At 33.0% G+C, this 27,326-nt stretch overlaps 1 long non-coding RNA gene across 1 annotated transcript in view; it reads right to left on the bottom strand.

Moving 5' to 3' along the window:
* The window catches only part of LOC123599204, a 177,822-nt gene extending 158,555 nt beyond the window's left edge, over positions 1–19,267 (bottom strand). Inside the window, exon 1 of the long non-coding RNA XR_006713037.1 lies at positions 19,019–19,267. This is a non-coding gene — a long non-coding RNA (uncharacterized LOC123599204). The remainder of the gene's footprint in view (positions 1–19,018) is intronic.
* Between the last annotated feature and the right edge of the window lie 8,059 nt (positions 19,268–27,326).

Raw genomic sequence — 27,326 nt, 5'->3', positions numbered from 1 at the left:
TATAAACTTAATGACAAATCTGTCATAGCTTCCACAGAGTGACATATTATAGATATTCAAATATATGTGAATTAAATACAATAAAAATTTCTAAGTCTGTCTCTTTTGTTCAGTCTTTTATGACATGATAATTTGATACTGGACTAACCATCTAACTTAGGGACTGGCAAGACTTCTCTGTAAAGGACCAGATAATACATATTTTCATCTTTTTGGGCTATATGGACTCTTCTCAAATACTCAACTCTGCTGTTCAAACATAAAAATCATATACAAATGAGCATGGCTGTATTTCAGTAAAATTTTACTTACAAAAACAGGCAGTCAGTCAGATTGGGTCCTAGTTTGTCAGCCCTGTTTCAACTAGTGTTCCTGTCTCCAGTCTTCCTGTTTATATACTTCTGATCTTGTGGTTAAAAAGTATGACCTAAGGTACACTGGGTCACCACACTGAACTCAGTGCATCACCCTTTAGGATACTTTAAATTTTCAAGGGAAGTATAACATTTCTTAAAGGCCATGTGAACTATCACTATTCTGTGGCTTGGATATAATGACTTAGTAAATAGAACCATTAGGTATTTTTTGGCCTGGGAGAGCCTTTAAAAATTATTGAGATATGTAGGGACCTGGAACTGAGACAGTTTGGGGATCTCTATTCTATCCTACTTTTTCTTCCAGGATACATTTATTAAATCATCATTTCGATATGATTCTCTGCTGCTCCACATCCCCCAATAACTTCTCACTGATTACAACAAAATGAACAACAAACAAACAAACAAAAAAACTTCCCAGTTCACAGATCCGTGTCTTAACACAGAACCATAATTTAAGACTAACTAAAAATATCAATTAATCTGGGAAGTCTTAAAATATGGCTCTTTTTAGACAAGCATCAGTAAAGACATATTGCAAGATCAAAGGAAGAAATGAACAAAGTATAGTTGAAGGCACGTGAATATATCAATATTTATTAGACAGACTGAGGAAATTCCACAGAGAGACAAGGGAAGGTGTTGGGATACATGCAAAGAAAAGCACCAGTATGACATAACATATGCCCGGGAAAGCCCTGTATATCATTATACCAGAGTGCTAGTTCTTGACAGACAATTCTGGATTAGCAGGATGGGCCAAATAATGAAGGACATTGTGTGCCATACAATAAGCTCAGGATATTATTATGTATGTAATGAAGATCAATTACAGGTTTTGAATGGTCAAGTTTTGCTTTGGGATTGATAATTAGAGCAGCAATGGGGAAGAAGAACTCTGGCCCTTGCCCTCTTGTGCTCTCTCTCTGTCTCTCGAAAATAAATAAATGTAAAAAAATTTTTAATTAATGAAGCCTTAAGTCAACTATCAGGCACTATCCTAAGCACTTTACATATATTCACATCTACCCTCAGAGTAAACCTGTGAGATAGGTACTATGACTTACTTTTTTTTCTATTTTAGTCTAGAAAACTAAGGCACAGAGACATGAAAGTTTGAAGTAGGTAGTATAATTAGAAACAGAACCCAGGTGTGTAGCCCCAGAATTCATATCTTAAGAACTCTATTCATTTACTCTCAAAAATGTAACTGGAAGATAAACTGGGGCTTACTTATGATAGTAGCAATGGTACAAAGAGACTGGAAAGCCAGAAACATTCAACTGATAGGACTTATTGATTAATCCCAAGTGAAAGAGAAGACTTCTGTGATGTTCTTCAGTTGCCAAGCTGTGGTAATTATATGAATAGCGAGTATACAAGAGGAGTAAGAGTTTGGGTTGGAAAGTAATTTGTTCAAGATTAAACGTGCTGATTTTGAGATGCTGAAATATCCAGGGCATAGAAATTTTGTAAGATATTTTATAGATAGCTCAATAGCTCTGTCAAAGTCTGGTCTGAAGATATAGATTTCAGATTTGCCAGAATTCAGAAATGGTAACATAAGTTACTTAAATGGTTATTATCATCCAGATAAAGTGAATAAACTGAGAACCCAAGAGTTCATTAGCATTTAAGGGTCAATTGAAGAAGAGCCAAAAAGAAGACTATTGGATAAGTCTTCTAAGAATCTACTCGTTATACCACCTTTTCCTCAGCTTCCACATTCATTTCTGGTAGGACTCAAAAATGTCTGGCATATCCACTACTCTTTTTTCTTTTTAAGTTTATTTACTTTGAGACAGAAAGAGAGAGCGAGAGAGAACATAAGCAAGCAGGGGAGGGGCAGAGAGAGAGAGAGTCCCAAGCAGGCTCCATAGTGTCAGCACAGAGCCCAACATGAAGCTCACACCCACAAACCGTGAGATCATGACCTGAGCTGAAATCAAGGGCCAGATGCTTATCCAACTGGGCCACCCAGGTGCTCCATGGTATAGCCTCTAAAACACATACTAAATTCTTCTATAGTATTGATCCTTGTCTTAAACCCATTTTTATTTGTCTTTACAGTATGTGTGTCATTTTTTATTTGCACAGACCAACTGCTAACATCAATATAAACCTACCGGATCAATTGCTAACATTTCATCTTAAGGCTATACAATTCTACACCTAACATTTTTAAAATTATTTGACACACGCACCAAATTTATAAGGCATTTTGCTATTTAAATCAGTATAATATTCTAGAATTTTCCTTTCACAATAAAAATCTAATTAGCCTGTTTGATCTTTAAGTGGATGCTAACTGATATAACTAAAATGCTTTAACTTTTTAAAATTTTATTTTTAAAGTTTATTTATTTTGAGAGAGAAACAGAAACTGTGTGCGTAAAGGAGGAAGCATGAACAGGGAGAGGCAGGGAGGGAGAGGCAGAGAAAGAATTCTAAGCAGTCTCCATGCTGCCAGCACAGAGCCCGATGTGAGGCTCAAAACTCACTAACTGTGAGTTCATTAACTGTGCCGAAGTCAAGAGTTAGATGACTGATCCACCCAGGTGCGCCTAAAATGCTTTAACTTTTTAAGAAATATACATTTGTTCCAGATGGGGAAAGTTTTTTTTTAAATATCTTACCAGCACTTCTGTTCTTTATTGGATAATTGCATTAGACATAATGAGGCATTTTTAATGACTAAAAATCTTGCAGTGCTTCTATGTTACCTTTCCTAGCACACCCTATAAGAGAGCAGGAAAACAGATTGAGGTGAATGCTGAATGTGTTAAGACCTTTGGCATAAAATCCCTGAGATGATTTTTACTGTTATCTAAAAAGATATGCTGATTGATTACACTTTTAGATTTACCAAATGATGAGAAAAGAAATTCTCTATGTTATTAAGCTGTGTTCATTTTTCACCTGCTTTTTAATTTCCTTTCAATCTAAGGTAGTATATAAAACACAATGTTTATTTAAAACACCATCTGTCTCAAATTGTCTGGTACCTTAAACCTACTTGGTTCATGTAATAATGACACTTGTGGTGTATTGCTCCCAGGGTCTTTATGGGAATAAAAGTACAAATGTGGGTGTGCTTTTTTTTAAAACAAGTAAAAGATAAAAACACTATCTATTATTGGAAACATTTTTGACACTAATTATTATGGTAAATATGGGTTAGTTGAAAGTTGTGTGTGTCAAACTCTGATTTTCAAAGACATAAGTGTACTTGAGGTAAAAATTCACTAAATGCTACATCTGACAATTTAGATACCTTTTAGCATTTAAAGCCAGTGTCATCATTATTCAAATAACATGGAGGCAAAGAAATTGTAAATGTGTGTGTATGCTTCTATATATGTATGTGTATACATATATATTATATAGCATTAGTTATCATTTATATAATATGTAACATGTATCATTTCTGTATGGCATTTGTTCATCTACATCACTAAAATATTATTGCAATCATACATTTTTTTAATTTTATTTTTTTAATATACATCCAAATTAGTATTTAGTGCAACAATGATTTCAGGAGTAGGTTTTTTAATGCCTCTTACCCATTTAACCCATCCCCCTCCCACACTCCCTCCTGTAACCCTCTGTTTGTTCTCCATATTTAAGTCTCTTATGCTTTGTCCCCCTCCCTGTTTTTATATTATTTTTGCTTCCCTTGCCTTATGCTCATATGTTCTGTGTCTTAAAGTCTTCATATGAATGAAGTCATATATTTGTCGTCCTCTGACTAATTTCGCTTAAGATAATACCCTCTAGTTCCATCCACGTAGTTGCAAATGGCAAGATATCATTCTTTTTGATTGCCGAGTAATATTCCATTGTATATATGTGTATATATATATATATATATATATCCATTGTATATATGTGTGTGTGTGTGTGTATATATATATATATATATATATATATATACACATTGTGTATATATATATATATGTGTATATAAACATTGTATATATATACATATACATATGGTATATATATTTATATATATACACACATATATATGGTATATGTATGGTATATATGGTATATATATACACATATATATGGTATATGTATGATATATATATACATATATATATATATGTGTATATATATATACCACTTCTTGATCCATTCAACCATCGATAGACATTTGGGCTCTTTCCATACTTGGCTATTGTCAGTAGTGCTGCTATAAACATTGAGGGGCATGTGTCCCTTTGAAACAGCACACCTGTATCCCTTGGATAAAAACCTAGTAGTGGGGCGCCTGGGTGGCGCAGTCGGTTAAGTGTCCGACTTCAGCCAGGTCACGATCTCGCGGTCCGTGAGTTCGAGCCCCGCGTCAGGCTCTGTGCTGATGGCTCAGAGCCTGGAGCCTGTTTCCGATTCTGTGTCTCCCTCTCTCTCTGCCCCTCCCCCGTTCATGCTCTGTCTCTCTCTCTGTCCCAAAAATAAATAAACGTTGAAAAAAAAAATTAAAAAAAAAAAAAAACCTAGTAGTGCAATTTCTGGGTCGTAGGGTAGTTCTATTTTTTATTTTTTGAGGAACCTCCATACTGTTTTCCAGAGTGGCTGCACCAGCTTGCATTCCCACCAACAATGCAAAAGAGATCCTCTTTCTCCGCATCCTCACCAACATCTGTTGTTGCCTAGTTGTTAATGTTAGCCATTCTGACAGGTGTGAGGTGGTATCTCATTGTGGTTTTGATTTGTATTTCCCTGATGATGAGCATGTTTTCATGTGTCAGTTGGCCATCTGGATGTCTTCTTTGGAGAAGTGTCTATTCATGTCTTTTGCCCATTTCTTCACTAGATTATTTGTTTTTTGGGTGTTGAGTTGGTAAGTTCTTTATAGATTTTGGATACTAACCCTTTATCTGATATGTCGTTTGCAAATATCTTCTCCCATTCTGTCAATTGCCTTTTAGTTTTGCCGATTGCTTCCTTCGCTGTGTAGAAGCTTTTTGTTTTGATAAGGTCCCAATAGTTCATTTTTGCTTTGGTTTCCTTTGCCTCTGGAGATATGTTGAGTAAGAAGCAGCTGCGGCCAAGTTCAAAGAGGTTTTTGCCTGCTTTCTCCTCAAGGATTTTGATGGTTTCCTGTCTTACATTTAGGTCTTTCATCCATTTTGAGTTTATTTTTGTGTATGGTTTAAGAATGTGGTCCAGGTTCATTCTTCTGCATGTCACTGTCTGGTTTTCCAAGCTCCACTTGCTGAAGAGACTGTCTTTATTCCATTGGATATTCTTTCCTGGTTTGTCAAAGATTAGTTGGCCATATGTTTGTGGGTCCATTTCTGGGCTCTCTATTCTGTTCCACTGATCTGAGTGTTTGCTTAAGTGCCATTGTAATCATATTTTTGATACTACACTGTTATATATGATTTACCTATTTATTTAATTCGAGTTGTCATGTGTTCCTTCAAAAATATAAGAGCATATAAAGTAAATACTATGTTACCCATTTTGTCCATGAGGAAATCAAGTAATGTAACTTGCTCACTAAAGTTATCACTTTAATGTTATCACTTTAATGTTAGGTTATCACTTGCTCACTAAAGTTATCACTTTAATGTTAGGTTATCACTAAAATTCAAATGGATCTGGTGAAAAGTACACATTCCTTTCACCATGTTATTTTGACTTTTAAAAAATGTCATACCTTATCATTTATTTACATTGAATTATTTTTCCTATTTTCTTAAGATAGTCAATGAGTGGCTTATACATTCTAATTTTTAAAAGTAGGGATAAAACAGTTTTGATGATTTTATCATGTTAGGTGAAGAATTTTACTCATGATAATTATCAATTATGTCTGTATATTTGCTATACTTGTGTAAGTTTTTAAAATTTTTTTAAAGATTTTTTAACATTTATTTATTTTTGAGAGACAGAGATAGAGCACAAGTGGGAGGTGCAGAGAGAGAGAGGGAGACACAGAATCTGGAGCAGGCACCAGGCTCTGAGTTGTCAGCACAGAGCCTGACACTGGGCTTGAATTCACGAATCGTGAGATCATGAACTGAGCCGAAGTCGGATGCTTAACTGACTGAGCCACCCAGGCGACCCAAGTTATTTTTAATTATATAGGCTCCGGATATACACAAACATATATGTCTTATGAAATAAGAGAGGATGCAAAGAATATTGAACCATGATACAGATACAGGATATAAAGACATAGTAAATGTGGCTATTGTGAGATGCCACTAAAATATTCTTCCATAAAACAGAATTAATATATTATTTTTATCAGCATTGTGAGAATTTAAAAAGATAACATATATGAAATTGTTTTAAAAATATAAATTGTAAGGACCCTGTTACAGGAAATTATACTAAAGTTAAATCTTGAATTTTGAATAAACTATAGATTATTTATATAGTTATAAACATAAATATACCTAAATATAAATTTATATACTATCAAATGTATGACAATAAATTATTACTGTGTAGATATAATTTTTTCTAAATTTATTCATTCGTTTTCGGAGAGAGAACACACGAGCAGGGAAGGGCACTGAGAGAGGGAGAGAGAAAATTCCAAGCAGGCTCTGTACCCTGCAGTACCATGCAGAGCTTGAGGCAGGGCTCAATCTCACAAATCGTGAGATCATGACCTAAGCTGAAATCAAGTCAGACGCTTAACCAACTCAGCCACCCAAGAGCCCCTGTAGATATCATTTATATAACAATATATTATAAACCTTGGCATTTTTTTGATAATTTAAACATTTGATAACCTACTAGAAACTAATTTGTATTGAACTTCATTCTTTCCATTACTATAATATCAGTAAAAGAAACCCATTTCATTTTGTGTTATGAACACATTTGGAATAAATATGAAGATATATTTGTTTCCTTTCTCTTCTAGTTTTGCGTAATTCTCTATTTAGAATGGAATTTTCAAATTAAATAATTAAGAAACTTAAAATGGGATTTAAAAATATATAGTGTATACTTGAAAATATTCCTAAACATTTTAAAATTATTAAAAGTCTTCATAGTTTATTACTGTTTCAAACTAGAGAACACATTTGAGTTTAGAGTAGCCTGCAATACATCAGAATGAAATGTCAAAAACTGAAATGTATAGTTTTTATAATCACAATAATTTATTATACCGTAGAGAATTTATACTTGTTTATAGTTTTTTTTCCTTTACATAATCTCTTGATATTTCTAACCATCTTATAAACTTTATAGAGCAAGTTATTTCCTTTACTTCAAAAGTGAAAGATGTGTACTCTAAAGTACTTCGCCAAAGGTTAAACAGTTATCTTGTAGATGACCCATGGCTAGAATCTTGATCATCTAAATCTCTATAAATGGAAGCCAGAGGTTTACTTAAATGCTAAAGGAGCTGGTTATAGTTATTAGGTTTGCTATAATCTCTTTCTAAGTGGTATCAAGAAGAAATTTCTTGGTTTTTTTTTAGAAATTTCAAGTATTTTAAGTATAAGCTTTTCCATTTCCATGACAACAGTGTAAACAAAATAGAGTACCAAAGAATAAATAAAAGTGCATTTATTATAATGCACCATTGGATAGCCATTTGACAATATTCAAATAATATTAAATAATCATTGAATGCATGTGATAATTTTTTTTTACTTCTGTTTTAATATAAAAGTATTCATCTAGTCAATAACTACTTATTTAGCATACAGTATGTGGGAGGCACTGTTCTAGGTACTTAGGATTCAACAATGAACAAAACATACACATTCCTGATTTTTTGGAATTGTTAGGAATAACTGTAACTTTGTAAACATAATAAATAAAGTATATTGGGTGGTAATAAGTTCTATTGAAAAAAGAAAGCAAACTAGGCAGGGTCAGTGAAGACTGACAAGAATATAGTAGAGGGAGGGTTGCTGGGTAACAATTTTATATTAGCATGGCCAGGGTAAACATCAGTGAGAAGGTGATGTTTGAACAATGACCAATATGAGATTGTAAATCATACAGATTCCCAAGGAATGGAGTTCCACTCTGAGGAAACTACCGCAATAAGGACATTTAGTTAGTGGTATCCCTATTGTCTTGGTATATCTGAAGAAAAAGGTCACTCTGACTGGAGGAGTGGGCAAGAGAGGGAGCAATAGGAGATGAGGTGAGAGGAGAAGCAAGAGACCAACTCATAAGGTCTTTGCCAGGCTTCAACACCTGCAGCGAGTGAAATCAGGAGCCCTGAGAAGACTTTCAAGCAGAGGAAGTAACATCATCTGATATGTATTTTATCAAAATCATAATTTTGAGTGTTGTGTTGCTAATACAAAGTATGGGGGGGGGGGGCAAAATGAGAAGGAGCAAGACCAGTTGAGAAACTAATAAACTAATTCAAAGAAGAGATGATGGGTAGCTTGAACAAAATGGTGAAAGAAATCTGATGTTAGGTATATTTCGAAAGGAAAGCAAATAAGATTTCATGACAGACTGAATGCGGTATGACAAGGAAAAAATGGAGTCAATGACACTAAGGTTTTTGTCTTGAGAAACATACAGGATAAAATTGTAATCACTGAGCTGGGGAAGTCTGGGTTAGGAACAAATTTAGGATGGGGAGAGATCAGAAGGGTCTAGTTTCAGGCAAGCACATTGTGTTTCACATGCCTATCAGCTTTATCAAGAAGGCAATTGATATGTGAGGCTGGAGCTAGAGAAAATGGTCTAAAAATATAAATGTAGAAAGCAGTTGGCATACAAATGTTATATAATACCAGGAGACTAAATGAAATTAGCAAAGAAGAGACTGTAGGTAGCACAGAAAGGGGCCAAAGACTAAGGCATGGATCACTCCATGCTTAAGAGTTCTAGGGGAAGAGAATCAATAAAACATAAGTAAACAAACAAACAAACAAACAAACAAAAACTCTTCTCAGTGAAGTAGGAGAAAAAGCAATGAAATGTGATTTTCAGGAGCCAAGTGAAGAAACTATATAGCAAGATAAAGCACACAGTAAATTAATGAATTGAAAGAATCAACCATTAGCAACAGAGAGTTCAAGAGTAGTTTCACTGGGAATTATAGGAGAATACGGTTTGGGGTGGTTGGAGAGAGTTAATGGGAGGAGAGTTATTAGAGACTGACGATGTAGATAATTCTTTTTTTTTTTCTTTTTAAGTTCTCTACCCCCAACATGGGGCTCGAGCTCATAACCCCGAAATCAAGAGTCACATGCTCTACTGACTAAGCCAGACAGGCACCCCAAGAATTCTTTTGAGGATCGCTGCTGTAAAGAGAAACAATACATTGAACAAAAGTTTATGCTTATTCATTGTTTTTTTTAAAGATGGAATAAATAATATGTTGTTTATATGTTACTGGGGATAATCCAGTACAGAAGGGAAAATTTATGACATGAAAGAAAATAACCGTAGACCAAAATTCTTGAGTAGAAAGAGAAGATGGGATGTAGTGACCAAGTGAAGAGATTGGCTTTAGATAATATCAACTTAATAGGGCATATTTTATAATTCCATATTTAAGTATGCATCCAGAAGTCTTAAACTTGTCTCTATATATTCAAACATACTTCTACTTTAATATAAATTAATAACTGTGTATACAGTATTTTGTTCATATTCCTTATAAAGATAGCAACAAGATCCATCTCAACAATTTAACCTTCAGTTGACTATAATTAAACTGTGTTCAATGCTGAGACATGACACAGGTATTAAAATTACTCATTCAACAAATACTTACTGAGCATCTGCTTATCCTTTAATTCTTTCCTAAGGTGATGCTGCTCTTTGTCAAGGGCATGGCTTGAAATAAGGCTAATTAGAGGTCATTGGATTTCATATCTGTGTATAATTGCTTTAAGCTTTTGACTAGACTATGCCAATGAAATAAAAGATTCAATTCACAGCAAGAGAGAAGAGTTTAAATAAAGGGTTTTTTTATTAACAAATTTAAAAGCATGAACTAACAATTATTGTTTTTTAAGGCACTTTGCAGACAATCATGTTATGATTTTCAATGTCTGATTTCTTAATAAGTCAGAATTATTCTTCAAGGTATTTTTGCTTCTTGAAAATAGCTCAATATTTTGTCTCATTTTGTGCATACTATGAATTGGTCCATTAAATATTCAGGCATCTGTCCATGGCATAACAGTCAAAACTGTTATTTTTTTTAAAGATTAAAGCAGATATACATAGAAAATAGATAAATTTTAAGTTATATCATCAAAGGACTATTTTCATAAAAATAATATATTATAAATATTGGCCGGAGCTAAAATTTAATATGAAATAAATACATATTGCTTTAAAAGAGATATATGTAAATGCTTTCCTAGAATTGCATATCAAATTTTTTGTGTAGCTCTACTTCTTATATAGATTTTAAATTTCATATTTAGTGTAGAAATATAGCAGTTATGTCTGTCTACCCTTATCCAATAAGCTTGAGTTTCCATTCCTTCATTAAGGAGTATAATTTGTATTTTCTGATGGCTTTATAATTTTTAAGCATTATGTTTTAAGGTACCATTTAACTTGCTTCAATATTATATATTGTTTTCTTCTTATAACTTTTATATTTATTCATATACATTTATAAATATATATATACCAACTTCTGAATACATCCCATTAAACAAGAAAGTTATTATCACCAATTTGTAGCTTCGACGTGTCCTTCAGTCATTTCAAACTTGTTACTATTCTTTTCTGGCAATATCATATCTTCAATACCTTATTCTCTTCAAATATTACATTATTATCTAGTTTGAATTTGTGTATTGTTATCACTTTCGACGCTTAAAACCACTGGCACCTTCTCAAACTTTAATCTTCTAGTATTCTAAATTGCAAAACTGTCTAAATGAAAAGCCCTTATTTATTACAACCTGCTTTTACTTCCATACTTATTTATATTGTTTTTATTATCTCCCTATCGCACAAGATTTTAATTACCATGAAAGAATCAGTTGTTGGTATATAGTTAACTCTCAGTAAGTATTTGTTAATTAAGTGAATATTTGCACTTACATATAAGGCGTTCTACATTAATGAGAATACAAGTTCAGCTGCTCCAAGAAAGAACCAGAATTAAGAGTGACCTGTCTATAATAGCAATATGTCAGAGATTCAAGTTCCTTCTAACTTATTGCTCACCCATTTTATGGCACAACTCAAATTCACCTTGTCCACAAAGGGATCACAACCAAAGCTGTGTTTGAGCCAGGGAGAAAAGGAAAAAGGCACTTAGGCTACATGCTGTCATTTCAAGTTCATGCATCCATTACTTAGATTAGCACGATGTTAATCAGGATTAGTCACATGTATTCAACTTGCTGTGATAAAGCCTCATATTCTAGTCTATATTCTAAGTGGCCTAGCATCCAGCTAAAATTTAAAGATCTGTTCATTAGTAAAGAAAGAAAAGGGGATTGTAGCAGCTTCTGTCACCTTACAACCATGTATTCTTTTGCATCATTTTTAATTTTCAGCCTTTTATTTAAAAAATAAGTTAAACACACTTTAAAGACTCAAAAAACAAAAGGAAGTATACACATGATTACCCTACTTTCAACACAATTAACCCACTTTACCAAAGAAGAAAATGTAATAACAATTACATTGGAGGAAACCAAAAACTTATCTTTTGTATTTTCTTCTAATTTTGACTGAAATTAATGTTTCATAAACCCAGAGAAATAAATTAAGTACATCAAACAGTTACACACACACCATATATACATATGTACATACATGCATCACACACACACACACACACACACACACACACGCACACATCCTATTACTTCTCTACTCCTAAAGTCATTTGCATCTTCGCAAAATTCTAATACCAATTTGTGAAGTTTTTGATGACTGTCTGCATGAAGTGTTAATATTTTTGTAGATTTTTTTCTAGGACGTTTTGAACTCCTCCCATCTGCTGCAAACTACAGACACCACATGCCTATCCATATATTTTTAAGAGGCAATAAAGGAGGACAGAAAACAGGCAATTGCTTATAAAAATAGAAAGCCCTAAATATCAGGGTATGGGACATGAGAGGTCATTGATGATTTTTGTATGATGCTTTTGAAAGGAAGTAGATGAATCAATGTAATATTTTGTAATATGGATTATAAACCATATGTGTTTATTTAAAAATATGCAAAAGCAATAATGAAAACAGAAATATGCAAAAGCTTCATGCACTTGAGAGATGGTCCCTGATCCATACAATTTCTGTACTAGGTAGCCAGAAACCATAAATTACTATCAGCATTTTTATTAATCTTAAACATCAATCTCAAATATTTAAGAACTGGTAGAGTGTCAGCCTGCAATAAACAGATACTACATGGTGTCATTTTGTTGATAGGTACTTAAGAAGACCAAATATATCATACCTCCTTAGGGGCTTTCCTGACATTTCATATGTGGTTGAAATATACTATTTTTCCCCTGGAATTTAGTTTACTATGAGGCACCCTTTAATGTTACGTAGCTACAAATCCTCTAGGAAGTTAATAAAACAGTTCTTAGCTGCTGTTGGTTCAGCTTTATTGCAAGGATTAAACTGCCCTGTTCTTAATTGCAGAGTAGAGACTGCTTTTGAAAGCATTTTCACTTGCAATAAAATAAAGTAATCTCTGAAGAATAATGATGGGATTAGGCAGGAATCATTCACCTTTTGTCTTTTAAGAAAAATGCTTTCTGTTTCTATGGAGACACATGTAATGATATGATGAAAGATACCATGAGAAAGAAGGAGAAAAGTTAAGCAGTGCAGGGTTTCCTTTACAGGGGTTAATATGACACGAAGACTCTAGTTCCAGTGGAATCATCATTAGTGCAACTGCATAAATAGCATTCTCCCAACAGTCAGTTAAACATGAGCAATTCTGTCAGCAGCATAAAACTGGTACTGAATATACCCACTTGTGTTTTTTGTCATTTAATGTCATAATTAAGATGTCTGCTCCTGTTTCAGTATTCAGACTAACTCTACCAATGATAAGTCTGATCTACTTGATGAAAGGGTGATTGTTTATAGTCACATTAAAATTTTTAAAAAGTAGAATCTAGTGAAAAAAATTGAAATATTTTAACAAATGTATGGTGTACATCATTAATTGCTTCTTCTCGCCTATGAGAGTAAATACATTAAAAAAATAAGCTTGAATATGCTCTATTCAGTGTTAAAATATGGAGATAACTTCATCATCATCAACACTAATTCTGTCAAATCAACAACATAAGCAGCCTAATCAAAAGTATCACTTATAAGTGCCTTCTATGTTTTAGATTAGGCTTTTGTTATCTTTTCTTTTTTTTAAACTTATATTAGCTATTTGATCTTCACAATAACTCTGTAATTCAGGTACTATTATCTTCCTTATATTTTATTCTCCTTGTAAAATTTATTCACTAATGTCAGAGGTAAATTTTAAAAACAAGATACATCTTATATAAAAAGCAAGTAAGATAGAGCTTTGCTTATTAACAGTATATGGATCATCCAAATTACAGTTATTTATTCTTTCCTTTAAGTAATCTCTACACTAAATGTGGGACTCGAACTCACAATTTCAAGATCAAGAGTCGGATGCTCCAGTGACTGAATCATCCAGGCACTCCCAAATTATTTGTTCTTTTCATGAATAAATCTACCTTTCACAGTTGCTAAGGCATCAAACATTAGGTTTTTCCTAGCAGAAGGTTCAGAAAAAGAGTAAAACAGGAATAAGTTTGGTTAAGATCTTAAGACATTCTAGGCATTGAAATACCATTTAGGACATATCTCAATTCAGTTCTCTACAACTCTTAGAGGCAAATTTTTCTCAGATGGAAAGTGTACATGCACCAAGAATGAAATTCAACACACTCACAAGCAAGCAGCTCATCAGTGCTGGAGGCTAATTTGGATTCAGGCCTGAATCCCCTTCCTATGCTCCCATAACACCTCTTTAGATACCCAGGTCTTTGTGTCTAGATTTCCTATTATCTGTTTCTCTCCTCTATGTGCTAGTGGGACACAATTTCAGACCACTTGGCAAACGGTTTATGAGTTTCTGTAATTCATTCCAATTTGGATATTGTTTCCTATCATTGAAATATAACCAATTTTCACTTTCATTTTTTCAGTTTTTCAGTGTTCCAAAAAAAAAAAACCCATTTTAAGACAAAGTTTGTTTCACTGGTCAGAAAAAAACTAATTGGCAGTACATGTTATCTGACATTTGACAACTAATACTTAAAAATATCCATAGACATAAAAACAAACCAGGGCTCTTGTAGATTGCTATAAACTTAAATATATTATCAAAGCAATGAAATTTTATTCTTAGGAAATTAAATATGAGGTTTCTCAATTTCCTGCTTTAGACATGATGCTAGATAGGGTTGAAGAAGAGGATGACTAAACACTTTCAAATAAAAACTCAGATAAGTCAAAGTTACATAAGCATACATACAACTCTCAGGTGAAATGTGGCTGATTATACTACAAAGTAAATTGCCAGCACATTTATCATAACTTATAAATATGTTGGAGAGGCAAGTTTTATAATGGCTCACCAAAAATTGGGAAGCCTCAAATCCCTATCTCATTCATCTTGCTGTGTTTATGGATCCTCCAAATTGGAAAGCTGAAGGGCAACATAGGGATCAGAAGCAGCTGTTTGTGGTCTTGTGCTCACAGCTGATATACAGAATTATGACTCTCTCCTCTTCCAAATTACGGAGACTTTGTAGTACATTGACAAGTAACCTATGTGTAGATTATTTTCATATTCTGCATATTCACTTCCTGCTTGGTGAGGTTCAAGTAAAAAAATAAAAGCATTAAAATTTGTATATTTTTCATGCACCTATTCACATTTGCCATATTTGATCACATATGGCCAGTATTATTCTTTTTTAAAAAAACTTTATTCATTTTGTGACAGGGAGAGAGAAAAAAAAAGTGTGAGTGGGGCAGGGGCAGAGAAGGAGAGAGAGAGAATCTCAAGCAGACTCCACTGACAGCATGGAGCCCAAAGCAGAATTCCTTATGAAGCATGAGATCATGACCTGAGCTGAAATCAAGTTGGCCACTTAACCCACTGAGCCACCCAGGCACCCCCAGTATTATTCTATATATAAACCTATCAAACTCGTCTCATTCATTCATTCGTTCATTCATTCATTTAAATTTATATTTTGAGAGAGAGCATATACATGTAAGTGGGGGAGGCACAGAGAGGAGGGAGAGAATCCCAAGCAGACTCCACACTCAGCACAGTGCCCGACAAACAGCTTGAATTCATGAACTGTGAGATCATGACCTGAGCCAAAATCACCAGTTTAACGCTTAACTGACTGTCCACCCAGGCACTCCAAACTTGTCTCTTTTATGAGAAATATACTTTTTGTATGCTGTGATATATCTTTGCTTGGTAAACAGTATGTTTTTTACATATATATACTTTTTTCCCACTAGACACAACAGTTCTGATATTTACAAATGTATAAATAAAGTGATATTTGGCCTGATCCTTGAGAAATGCCTGGATGTTTCAGAAAGACAAAGAAAGGAAGGATGTTTTAGGAGGAGGGAAAAATTATATCAGTAAAGTCATGGAAGTATCAAGGTATGGTGGAAATTAGTACAAACACAATGTGCTTCAGGGTGGTATAGGAAATTGCCAGAAAATTAAGCTAACATGAAAAACTGTGACAAGAGTTAGGAGTAATAACAAATCTTTAAAAAAATTAATTTTCCCTAGCACCAAATTTGAAAAACAACATTTTCCCTCTCTCTTTTTCTTATAATACTTCCTTGTAATTTAAACTTGTAATTGCAAATCTTTTCTATCTCTTTGAAATGTATGCAAATCTTTTATTTATTTTTATTTTTAAAATATTTTTTAAATGTTTATTTGTTGAGAGAGAGAGAGAGAGAGAGAGAGAGAGAGAGAGAGAGAGAATGTGGGTGGGAGAGGGGTAGAGAGATAGGGAGAGAGAGAGAATCCCAAGCAGGCCCTGTGCTGTCAGCACAGAGCCCAATGTGGGGCTTGGTCTCACAAACTGTGAGATCATGACCTGAGCTGAAATCAAGAGTCACACACTCAAATCGACTGAGCCACCCAGGTGCCCCTTATATATATATATATATATATGTGTGTGTGTGTGTGTGTGTGTGTGTGTGTGTGTATTTTTTTTTTTAATTTAAAGTAAGCTCTATACCCAACGTGTGGCTTGAACTCACAACCCCAAGATCAAGAGTTGCATGTTCTACCAACTAAGCCAGCCAGGCACTCCAGAAAGGTATGAAAATCTTTTAAAAGCTAAATAGGACTTTTGCTAGTTTTGCATCTCAGGAAATTTTCTTAGGGTCCATCTTTTTGAAACCTGAACATCAGGGAAGATTGTGTCCTGTCTCCCTATGTTTCTAGACATTTGGATACAAGTGGTAACTTTTTGCTTGTCTTGGAGACACGAGATTATTTTTCCTTTGAATAAAATAACGAACTATAGATTGTATTTGAATAAAATAACGAACTATAGATTGTATTTGCCTGGTTGTATGAAAGCATGAGACTTCTTTCTGTCTTTGTAATGTCTTTAGCTGATGGCCTATGATATACACTGCAATCTGTTTTAATGCTTACTCAATAATAAATAATAAAACTATTTTCTTTCCTTTTTACATTCGTGGAGATTTCTGGGATGGCAGAAGATTTTACTTTATTATTAATAATGTTCAAAACAAAACCACCAAAAGGTTTGTATGCCATACTTAGAATATTGTAGTTTATTATTAGAACTACAATTGTAGTTCATTGAAGACTTGAAGAGTAATGGTATGCATAGTTATTTGTTTTATAAATAAATTATATTGGCAATGTGTATATTGGCTAATCATTAAAGTCTAAAGACAAATATTTTTTAAAGATATTATAGTGGTCTATGTAAAGGGTTAGAGATTAGTGATTCTGGAGACATAAATGTCTCCATACAAAAGTCTCTGTGAAGGTAAAACTGACAGAATATAATGCAGGGATGCCAATGCTATAAAGTTAACAATTTATGACAAAGTATTTAACATTAGCCTTTCTAACAAATATTAAATATTAATTAGCAGTTGCTGAGTGACTACTATGTACTATGAACTGTTCTAAGTGCTCAAGTGTACTAAAATACTGCCATCACAATCCTGTGAAGTAGATTGTGTTATCATGCCGCAAATGAAGATATCGAGAAAAACTTTTGAGCATCTTGCCAAGGGTTAAAAAACAGAGCTGTGCATCCATGATAAATAGTTACTATAATAAGGACTGGAATGAAATATATTAATCAATTAAATATATATAAAGAATTACATGTGGGAACACATACAAACTTGGAACGTTGATAGGTATTAAGACCAGTTGAAGGAAAATATCAACAGAACTATTTTCGAAGAATATTCTTTCACAAAGAGTACTTCTGGAAGGCTGACCTATTTATAACTTTTCTAAAGCTGACTACAAAAAGTACCAGGTGGTAAGGTCCAGCTGTGCCCAGTAAAGCGTGAAATATACACCTTTACTACTGACGAGACACATGCAAACTAACAAAGGAAGTGTCCACGAAGATACAAACACTTAAAAAGGAACTAATTGAACCTCTACAGAACTACTTTCTTCTCTTGAAAAAATACTAATAAACATTTCACCAAACTTTGAGTAACTATGAACTATGCTGCAGAAACAATAAGAAGTGTCTGTATAAATATGAGTGTGTATAGGTACATTTGTATGTGTATATGAATACAAATATGTATATGTACATATATACACACAATATAATCATCTTAAATAAAAGTGACTAGGTATGTGGTGTATATAGAAATATGCTTGTACATACACACACACATACACACACATATATATATTATGCCAAATAATATGACTAGGAATACTATGAATGAATATATCTGTTAAAAATCAAAATTTCATCTCCACTCAATAGTAGATTAAATGTTTCCTCCTGGAAATAACACTAAGCAAAACCTATTGGTTGCTAAATCTTCTATTAGTCTCATCAGTCAATCTGAGTTGTCACTAATTAATCTCCTTTGTTGCACCATGATGCCTAAGGGCATTTTGAAATTAAATTTATAAGTATAAATGCTTAAAGACATGTTTCATAAAGTCAATACAGCACAGTAATCCTTATTATAAATAAAGGAGATATACTTCTGAATAGCATTTGTTTTTTCTTATAAATTCTTAACAGTAAGGAGGACTACTAAATGTCCATTAATAGATGAATGGATAAGGAATATGTAGTATACATACACACAATGGAATATTACTCATCCATAAAAGAAGATGAAATTTTGCCATCTGCAACAACATGGATGGACTTAGAGGGTATTATGCTAAGTGAAATATAAGTCAGAGAAAAGACAAACACCATGTGATTTCACTTATATATGGAATTTAAAACACAAAGCAAACAAACCAGACAAAACAGAAATAAACTCAAAGTTACACAAAACAAACTGATGGCTGTCAGAGGGGAAGAGGTTGGAGGATGGACAAAAATAGGGAAATCGATTTAAGAGGTACAATTCCCCAAGACTGGAGAAACAGACAAGTAAAAATAGCAGGTCATGGCTTACCAAAGCAGAGATTCACAAGTGGAAACTGCAACAGGAATCCAGGCCAGAGTAGGAAAACCTGAACTATAATTGGGTAATTCCTTCAGGGTCAGTGTAAGGAACTCTGAGAGTTAAAAACTCCAGGGTACCCAGTCACAGGGGAGCCTCCACAATTTTGTGAGATTCATCTCCAGATTATCCAGGTTCTCCCTGTAAATATCAGAGAAAAATCCCATTGTGCTCCCTACAGGGAGAGGGGAAGGGAATCATTTTGAAATACTCTAGAACACTGCATTCTTAACAAGGCCTGTCCTCAGGAGAAACTAATTAACCAGAACCTAACAGGCCAGAGTATTATTAGAGCCCAACTGAACCAAGGAAATGGAAATATTCAACTCCAATCAGCTCTCTTCAGAGTAGAAATCAATGAAATTGAAAATAGGAAATCAATTGGTAAAATAAATGAAACCAAAAAACTGGCTCTCTGATAAGATCAGTAAAACCAACAAGCTTCGAGCCAGGCTAAGATTAAAAAGAGAGAGCATACAAGCTATTAATACCAGACATCAAAGAAGAGCAGTTTTCTCTCAAGTGTGTGTCAATCAATACCCAACCAAAGACAAGGGGAATACTCTGCTGATCTCAAGTGAGCCACCTTCTTTCTTGCAAAAAAAAAAAAAACCATCCTTTACATATCTTTCCTTATGCAACTTTGCCAATTACTCTAGAATGTTAACTAAGTATTTAAATGCTGAGTTAGGCTGTGTGCACTAGTGAAATTATACCAAATTACTCTCTAAAATGATTAATTTATACTCCCAACAACAACAGTATATGATAGTTACCTGATTCTTCACTAACCCCTAGTATATCTCCTATCTCCTCTTCTCTCCCCTCCTGCCCTACCCCCTCCACTTTTCTTTCCCTCTCTCTGTCTCTCCCAATCTCTCTCACACTTCTCTCTCTCTCTCTCTCTCTCTCTCTCTCAAGTGTCTTCATCTCTCTTCTCTACTCTTCCCCACAAATTCTAGCCTCTTTGGCCTCCCCAAGCTATACTTTCTATCTCCTCAATTCAAGAAGACTTCTTGTCTCTATCTGGGCTCCCATCTTTCTATCGAGGATTGGAAATTCTCTATAGCCAGTCAGCTGGTGGAATCATGGGGCTCACCTCATTTGTATACCATATTTCCTTAACATATATCATAGTATTGGCCCACTGGTAATGAATTCTCTCAGCTTTACTATGGCTGGGATCATTGCCTTGTGCTACCCACTGTCCAATGTCTGAAAAACGTCACTACCACCACCATCACCACCCTCCACGCTGTATATTTGCCTAGTTTTCTGGTTAAGTTGGGAACGTAAATCTAACCTATGTCATTCCATCATATCTTCAATGTGGAAGTTTCCCAATTTATTTCTTCACTGTTCGTTTAGATTTTCTGATGCTTTTTTGCTTGTGGGAAATTAAACTCTAAAAATCAAGTTTGTTTTGAAAGAAACAAATAATATTGTCCTATAAATGCATGCAAGTAACTATTTGGCTTATCTTCTCAAAATTGAATATATTTTGATATGTCAAAGGAAATAGTGAGATAAACTAATAACTTACATAAGCTTTCCCTAAACACAGGAGAAACGAAATACAGGAATAGTTTCCTTCAATAAATTAAAATAAAAAGCAATGTGGTATTTTCTTCTAAATATTAAAAATAATCTAGTTAATGCACTCCATCTAATGATCTTTTTTGCACCAATGTGAATCAATGCAATTAATACATATAAAAGATTTACAGTATACAACACAGTGCATATTGTTGCAGTTAAGAGCACAGCTACAGATGTGTGACCCTGGATAAAATAAGTATCCTATCTAAATCAGAATTAGTTAATAAGAATAGCTATTTATAGTAGTTCCTGGGAAGTAACATGTATTCGATAATACCTATTTTCATTATTTATAGTCAATAATTTATAATTGTTATTTCTTCATTCTAGTGTAAAGTATAATGATAAAACAGCATGCCTTACTCTACGAACACAAAAGTTTCATGAATTTACTTACACTTAATGATATAATAATTCCTAATATCTTTACAGAACTCTAAAGTTTACAAGGTTCTTTCCAAAGTAATCCTTCTAACATATGATCCCCAACATATGTAATCCTCCAACATCCTGGTTAGAAAGATGCTATTAACATCAAATTTTCAGGGCTCAGAAAGCTTATGTGATAGATTTTGATATACATGAGGCAGAACATGAACTAGAAGCAGCATCTTCTGGTATTGTAACTTCTTTCTTTTGTAATATAGTTCACTGTCTCTATATATTTTTAAAAGCGGTATTAATATTTATAAGATTTTATATATATATGAGGTGTAAGATACTTATAAGATATATATACATATATATACATATACCACTGAAATAATAAAAATACCATCTTGTTATATTACTGCTATGAAAAGCTTATAGTTAAAAACAGAAATATGTATTTTAAAAAATGAACATTCTTTAGGCATGAATATATGTACTAACATCAAGTAGAATAAAAAATGTAAGTTTTGTAGGCAGAGTATATAAGTTTATATTAATTCATGCTTACTAATTATTACGATGACATTTGAAAAAAATAAAAATTTCTAACCTAAGAAATATATTGGTTCACTTGTCTTTCTCAATAAATCCATTTATCCAAGAGATTTCTTGCTTCAAAATGAATATAACATTCTGGTATAATCACTATACTTAATTTTAATGTAAGTATTCTTAGAGATAAATATAAGCCAACTCTGTTGCTAATTCATTAAAAAAATCGCTCATGCTTGAATATTTCCTTAAATTTCTCTTTCAAAGCTGTTCTATCACATATATGATTTTAATATAGTTTTTCCAATTAAAACAATACTATAGTTGGGGTAAGGATACTAAATATATTATGTAAAAGGATCAAGGTAACAAACATTAAATACAACATAATAGTATTTTTAGAAGGCTAGAATAGAAAAATTATTGAAATAACATGCTATCTTAATATATTTCTATTCACATATCTGAAGAAATCACCAATTTTATATAACATTTTGAAATCCAGATATTTTAAAGGAATAATTTGTAAGTAATTAAACTGTGTTAAATTTTTCACATGATAACACGCTTAATTTTAACTACAAAAACTAATATAAGGATGCGTTTTAAACTTTTGTTTCTATTTCTGTCATTAAATAATACATTATCAAAGTGAGTAGATGTTGTAGATGTAGTGAATAGGAAATTCAGTGAAGATATATTATATACAGAGATTTCTCTATATGTTGCCTTTGATTTTAATACAATGTAAATTAATATATTTCAAAGAAATTATTTTGAAATATGATAGGAAATCCTAACAAACTTAACTTGCATTTTTTTGAGGGGGTTAGTGACAGGCATTTCTGATTGGCTATTACCTATAAATACTAAATCTTGCTTCCATTATATTATTATTTTTCTCAAATTACACTATACATAAAATACACATATCTTTTGTGCTCAGTATGATGATGTCAGAAAAATGCATACAGTCCTCTAACCTACACTTCTTTCAAAACTGGCTATTTCCCAACTGCAGAAACTTCCCTCATGCCACTTTTCAATCTCTGTCCCTACCCCATCCCTCACCAAACAATGGTCTAATTACAATCATCATAAACAACTTGACCTTTTTTAGAAATTCTTATAAATGCAATCATACAGTATGTATTTTTTATGTCTGTTTTTGTATTTCACTCAAAATAATGTTTTTGCAATCATCCATATTGTTATGCATATTGGAATTTTTATTGCTGAGTGCTATTCAATTGTATGAATATGCCACAATTTGTTTATCTAGTATCTTGATGGCCATGTGGGATGTTTCCAGTTTTTGTTTGTTATAGTTTAAACTTCTATGAAAATTGTTCACAAGTCCTTTTGTGTATATAGGTTTTCATTTTTCTCGGTTAGGTGGGGAATTGCTGGGTCACAAGGTAAATATATGTCAAACTTTATAAGAAACTGACAAACTTTTTAAAAAGTGCTTGCAACATTTACACTCCCACCAGCAATGTTTGAGACTTCCTCTTGCTCCCTATATTGCCAATATTTTTAAATGACTGTCTTTTAAATGTAGCCATTCTGGTAGACATGTAGGGGTATTTCAAATGGTTTATATTTTCATTTCACTGATGACATAATATTGAGCATTATTTCATGTACTTATTGAATATTTATATACCTTTGTGACTTACGTGATCATCTTTTTTGTATATTTTATTGGGTATTTTTTTGGGTGTAACAATTCATTATATACTTTAGATACAAACTGATACATATCTATCTATCTATTTAAAGATAGATATAATATATGTAAAATGATAGAGAGCACACCATATATATAATAGTTTGTCCAAATCTGTCTTTATTTTCTTAAGGTTGTCTTCTGAAGAATAATTTTACGGAAGTCCAACTCACCAATTTTTAATATGCTTAGAGATTTTCCTTTTCTAAGATGCCTACTCAAGGTCATGAAGATAGTCTCCCATAATTTCTTCCAAATTTTTATAGGTTCAGATTTAACTTTTAGGTCTATGACACATCTCAAAACAGTTTTTTGTGTTTAGTGTGAGGTAGGTTTCAAGGTTCATTTTTTTTCCCTCATACGAAAGTTACTTATTCACTAATTCTCATTAAATTTTTCCCACTGAATTCTTCTGGTGCCTTATGAGTTGAGTATGAGTTGGACATATATGGATCATTCTATTTCTGGACTCTCTGTTTGGCTCCATAATTATATTTGTCCATCCTCACATCAGTAATACTCTGCTTGAATTACTGTACTTTTATAGTACAGTAATCATTTGTACAGTAATGATTTGTACATATCATAGAGTATGGTTATCATTTCTCTAGCTTTCTTCTTCTTTTTCAAGATGGCTGTAGGTATTCTCGGACCTCTTCAATTTCACATAAATTTGGAGTACTCTGTCCATCTCTAAAGTAGATCTTGATGTGCTTTTGATTGAAGTTGTATTGAATGTATTGATGAACTTGTGGAGAATGGATAAGTTAACAATATTGAGTTTTCCACTTCAGGAACATAATGGATCTCCCATTTATTTAGGTCTTTCACAATTTCAGCATTGTTTTCTACTTTCGGTGTGGGAATTTTATAATCTTGTGTTACATCTGTCCTTTTATTATAAATATTATTTTAAATTTTCAATGACTGATTGTTTATGTATGGAAATACAATTGATACCATTAAATTTATATACTGAGACCTTGATTATTTCAGCTATTACTTTTAGTAGTTTTATATTTATAGATTCCATAGACTGTCAATAAATAATCCCCTTATATGATAATGAAGGTAATAAAACTCTCTACTTTCTCCCTTTTATACTTTATGCCTTTTATTTATTTTTCTTGTTTTATGTACTAAAACATCTGTAAAGTGTAAATAGATTTGGTGGGAGTATACATCCTTTAAATGCTTCAGATAATGATTTTAGAAAGAGAATAAGCATTTGCAATATCCTTTCTCCCTTTGAATACTGTTTATTCCTTGTTTTCAATTGTTTCCCTCCCAGCCAAATCCTAAGGTCCACAGCCAGCCTTTCTCGAATTTCTTTTAAATTGTTTAAAACTACAGTGCATCTAATTATCTCATGTATAACCAGGCTGATTCTTCAAATTAATGGTAATGAATTCATCTATTTATTCATCTATCTAGAAATAAAGCTTACTTCAGCTTATTGACATTTTTAAAGGCAATGCAAAACTTGTGTAAGGGATGATACCACAATGATGTGCACAACTGACCTTGAGTAAGGAACACACTACGTACTGGATGGTTAGCAACAAAATTTGAAAATGCTAATGATGACTCTAAGGTTATTATCCTTGTTTTAGTTATTCTTTGCAGAGACCTGCTTCTGGTGAGAAAGAGATGATTTTGGCTCCCATCAAAAAACAGTAAGTAAAATTATGAAGCATCCATGGAAAAAATTGTTGAAAAAAATTAATTTCTTTTGGGCACCTTGATCCATGAGTTCTGTTGTATATATTTTTTTAACTCAGAGCATTTCAAAGGTGTGGGTTACTGCTTGGGAATAGGAAACAAAAAAGTTCCCTAAACTTTTTATAATTTAAGTAAGAAATGAAAAGAGTTAGCTATTTTAAGGAAAAAATGTACATGAAATTCTAATAGACATTATGCTTACACCCTTAAATTCGGTAGGCAAAAAAAGTCACATTACTTTACATCCTCTAAGCAAATTAATTCTAACTCTAATATTCCATTCTATCTCTGCTCTATTAGGATTCCTTAACCACTTATGGCCATGACTGAGAAAAAGTCCTTGGAGTTTGCATCACAACAAAGCCAGAGACACCCACCCAGTGTTGGCTCATCTCTTCATTACCTTTTGCCTCTGAAATGGCCCAGTCTTCATCACTTCATTTTTGAGGCCCAGGTGTCCAGTTGTTTCTGCATCCAGTTTGGGCACAGGGATCTTTACTGAAGCTGAGAACCCCGGGGGCTAAGTGTTGAGCATCTCTAAATACATCAGTCATATTCTTTTTCTACTTAATATTAAAACAAAACTGTGATGATTACAAAGACTTAATTATGAATACAATATACTTTTATCCAAATTCTTTCATAAGATGTAATTTATAAAACTCTATGTGTAACTGAATATTACTATTTTAATGGAAATAAAATAATATATTTAAATATTAAAGGAGCTGACAAACATACAGCATATATGTATGAAAAAATAATAGAAACTAAGTTGTAAGTACTTGTACTTAATGTGAATATGGGACATCTGGGTGACTCAGTCAGTTAAATGTCCAAAACAAGTTAAACTTCGTCCCGGGTCATGATCTCGCAGTTCATGAGTTCAAGCCCTACGTGGAGCTCTGTACTGATAATTCAGAGCCTGAATCCTACTTTGGATTCTATGTCTCCCTCTTTCTCTGCCCCTCTCCCACTTACACTGTCTCTCTCTCTCTCTCTCTCTCTCTCTCTCTCTCTTTCAAAAATAAACATTAAAAATTTTTTTAATTAAAAAATGTGAATATAGCACAAAACTAAAAATATAAAGATAAAATATAATAAATTACATAAACTACTTATTAATAAAGATATACACCCATAAAAATTAATAATCTTTTTAAAAAACTTTTGAGGAACTTACATACTGTTTTCCAGAGTGGCTGCACCAGCTTTCATTCCCACCAACACTACATGAGGGTTCCTTTTACTCCACATTCTTGTCAGCACTTGTTTCTTGTGTTTTTGATTGTAGCCATTCTGACAAGTGTGAGGTGATATCTCATTGTAGTCTTGATTTGCATTTCCCTGATGTTGAGAATTTTTGCAGGTGTCTGCTGGACATCTGGAAAAATGTCTTTTCATGTTTTCTGCCCATTTTTAATTGGATTATTTGTTTTGGCGGTGTTGAATGGTATCAATTCTTTAAATATTTTGGAAAATGCACTTTATTAAATATGATATGCAAATATCTTCTCCCATTAAGTAGGTTACCTTCTAGTTTTGATTGTGCAGAGGCTTTTATTTTAATGTAGTTCCAATAGTTTATTTTTGCTTTTGTTTCCCTTGCCTCAGAAGACATATCTAGAAAAATGTTGCTACAGCCAACGTCAGAGAAATTACTGCTTGTTCTCTCTTTCAGGATTTTTATGGGTCCAGTTCTCACATTTTAGGTCTTTAATCCAATTTGAGTTTATTTTTGTGCATTGTGAAAGAAAGTGGTCCAGTTTTATTCTTTTATATCTAGCTGTCCAGTTTTCTCAACACCATTTGTTGAAAAGACTATCTTACTCCCATTGTATATTGGTTCTTCCTTTGTTGAAGATTAACTGATAATTTTGGGTTTACTTCTAGGTTTTCTATTCTATTCCACTGATCTATGTGTCTATTTTCATGCCAGTAACATACTGTTTTAAATACTACTGCTTTGTAATATAACTTAATATCTGGAATTGTGATGCCTCCAATTGTGGGGGCTTTTTTTGTTGTTTTGTTTTTTGGGTTTTTTTTTTTTGTAAGATTGCTTTGGCTTTTTGAGGTCTTTGTCATTCCATACAAATTTTAAGACTGTTCTAGTTCTGTGAAAAATTCTTTTGATATTTTGATAAGAGATTGCATTAAATTTGTAGATTGCTTCGGGTAGTATAGACATTTTAACAATATTTTTGTTCTTCCAAACCATGAGCATGGAATGTCTCTCCATTTCTTTACGTCATCTTGAATTTCTTTCATCAGTATTTTATTGTT

This window comes from Leopardus geoffroyi, chromosome C1 (genome assembly GCF_018350155.1).
Source record: "Leopardus geoffroyi isolate Oge1 chromosome C1, O.geoffroyi_Oge1_pat1.0, whole genome shotgun sequence".
NCBI classification, from domain to species: Eukaryota; Metazoa; Chordata; class Mammalia; order Carnivora; family Felidae; genus Leopardus; species Leopardus geoffroyi.
The sequence above is the reverse complement of the archived record's forward strand: the minus strand, read 5'-3'. Positions and strand labels throughout refer to the sequence as shown.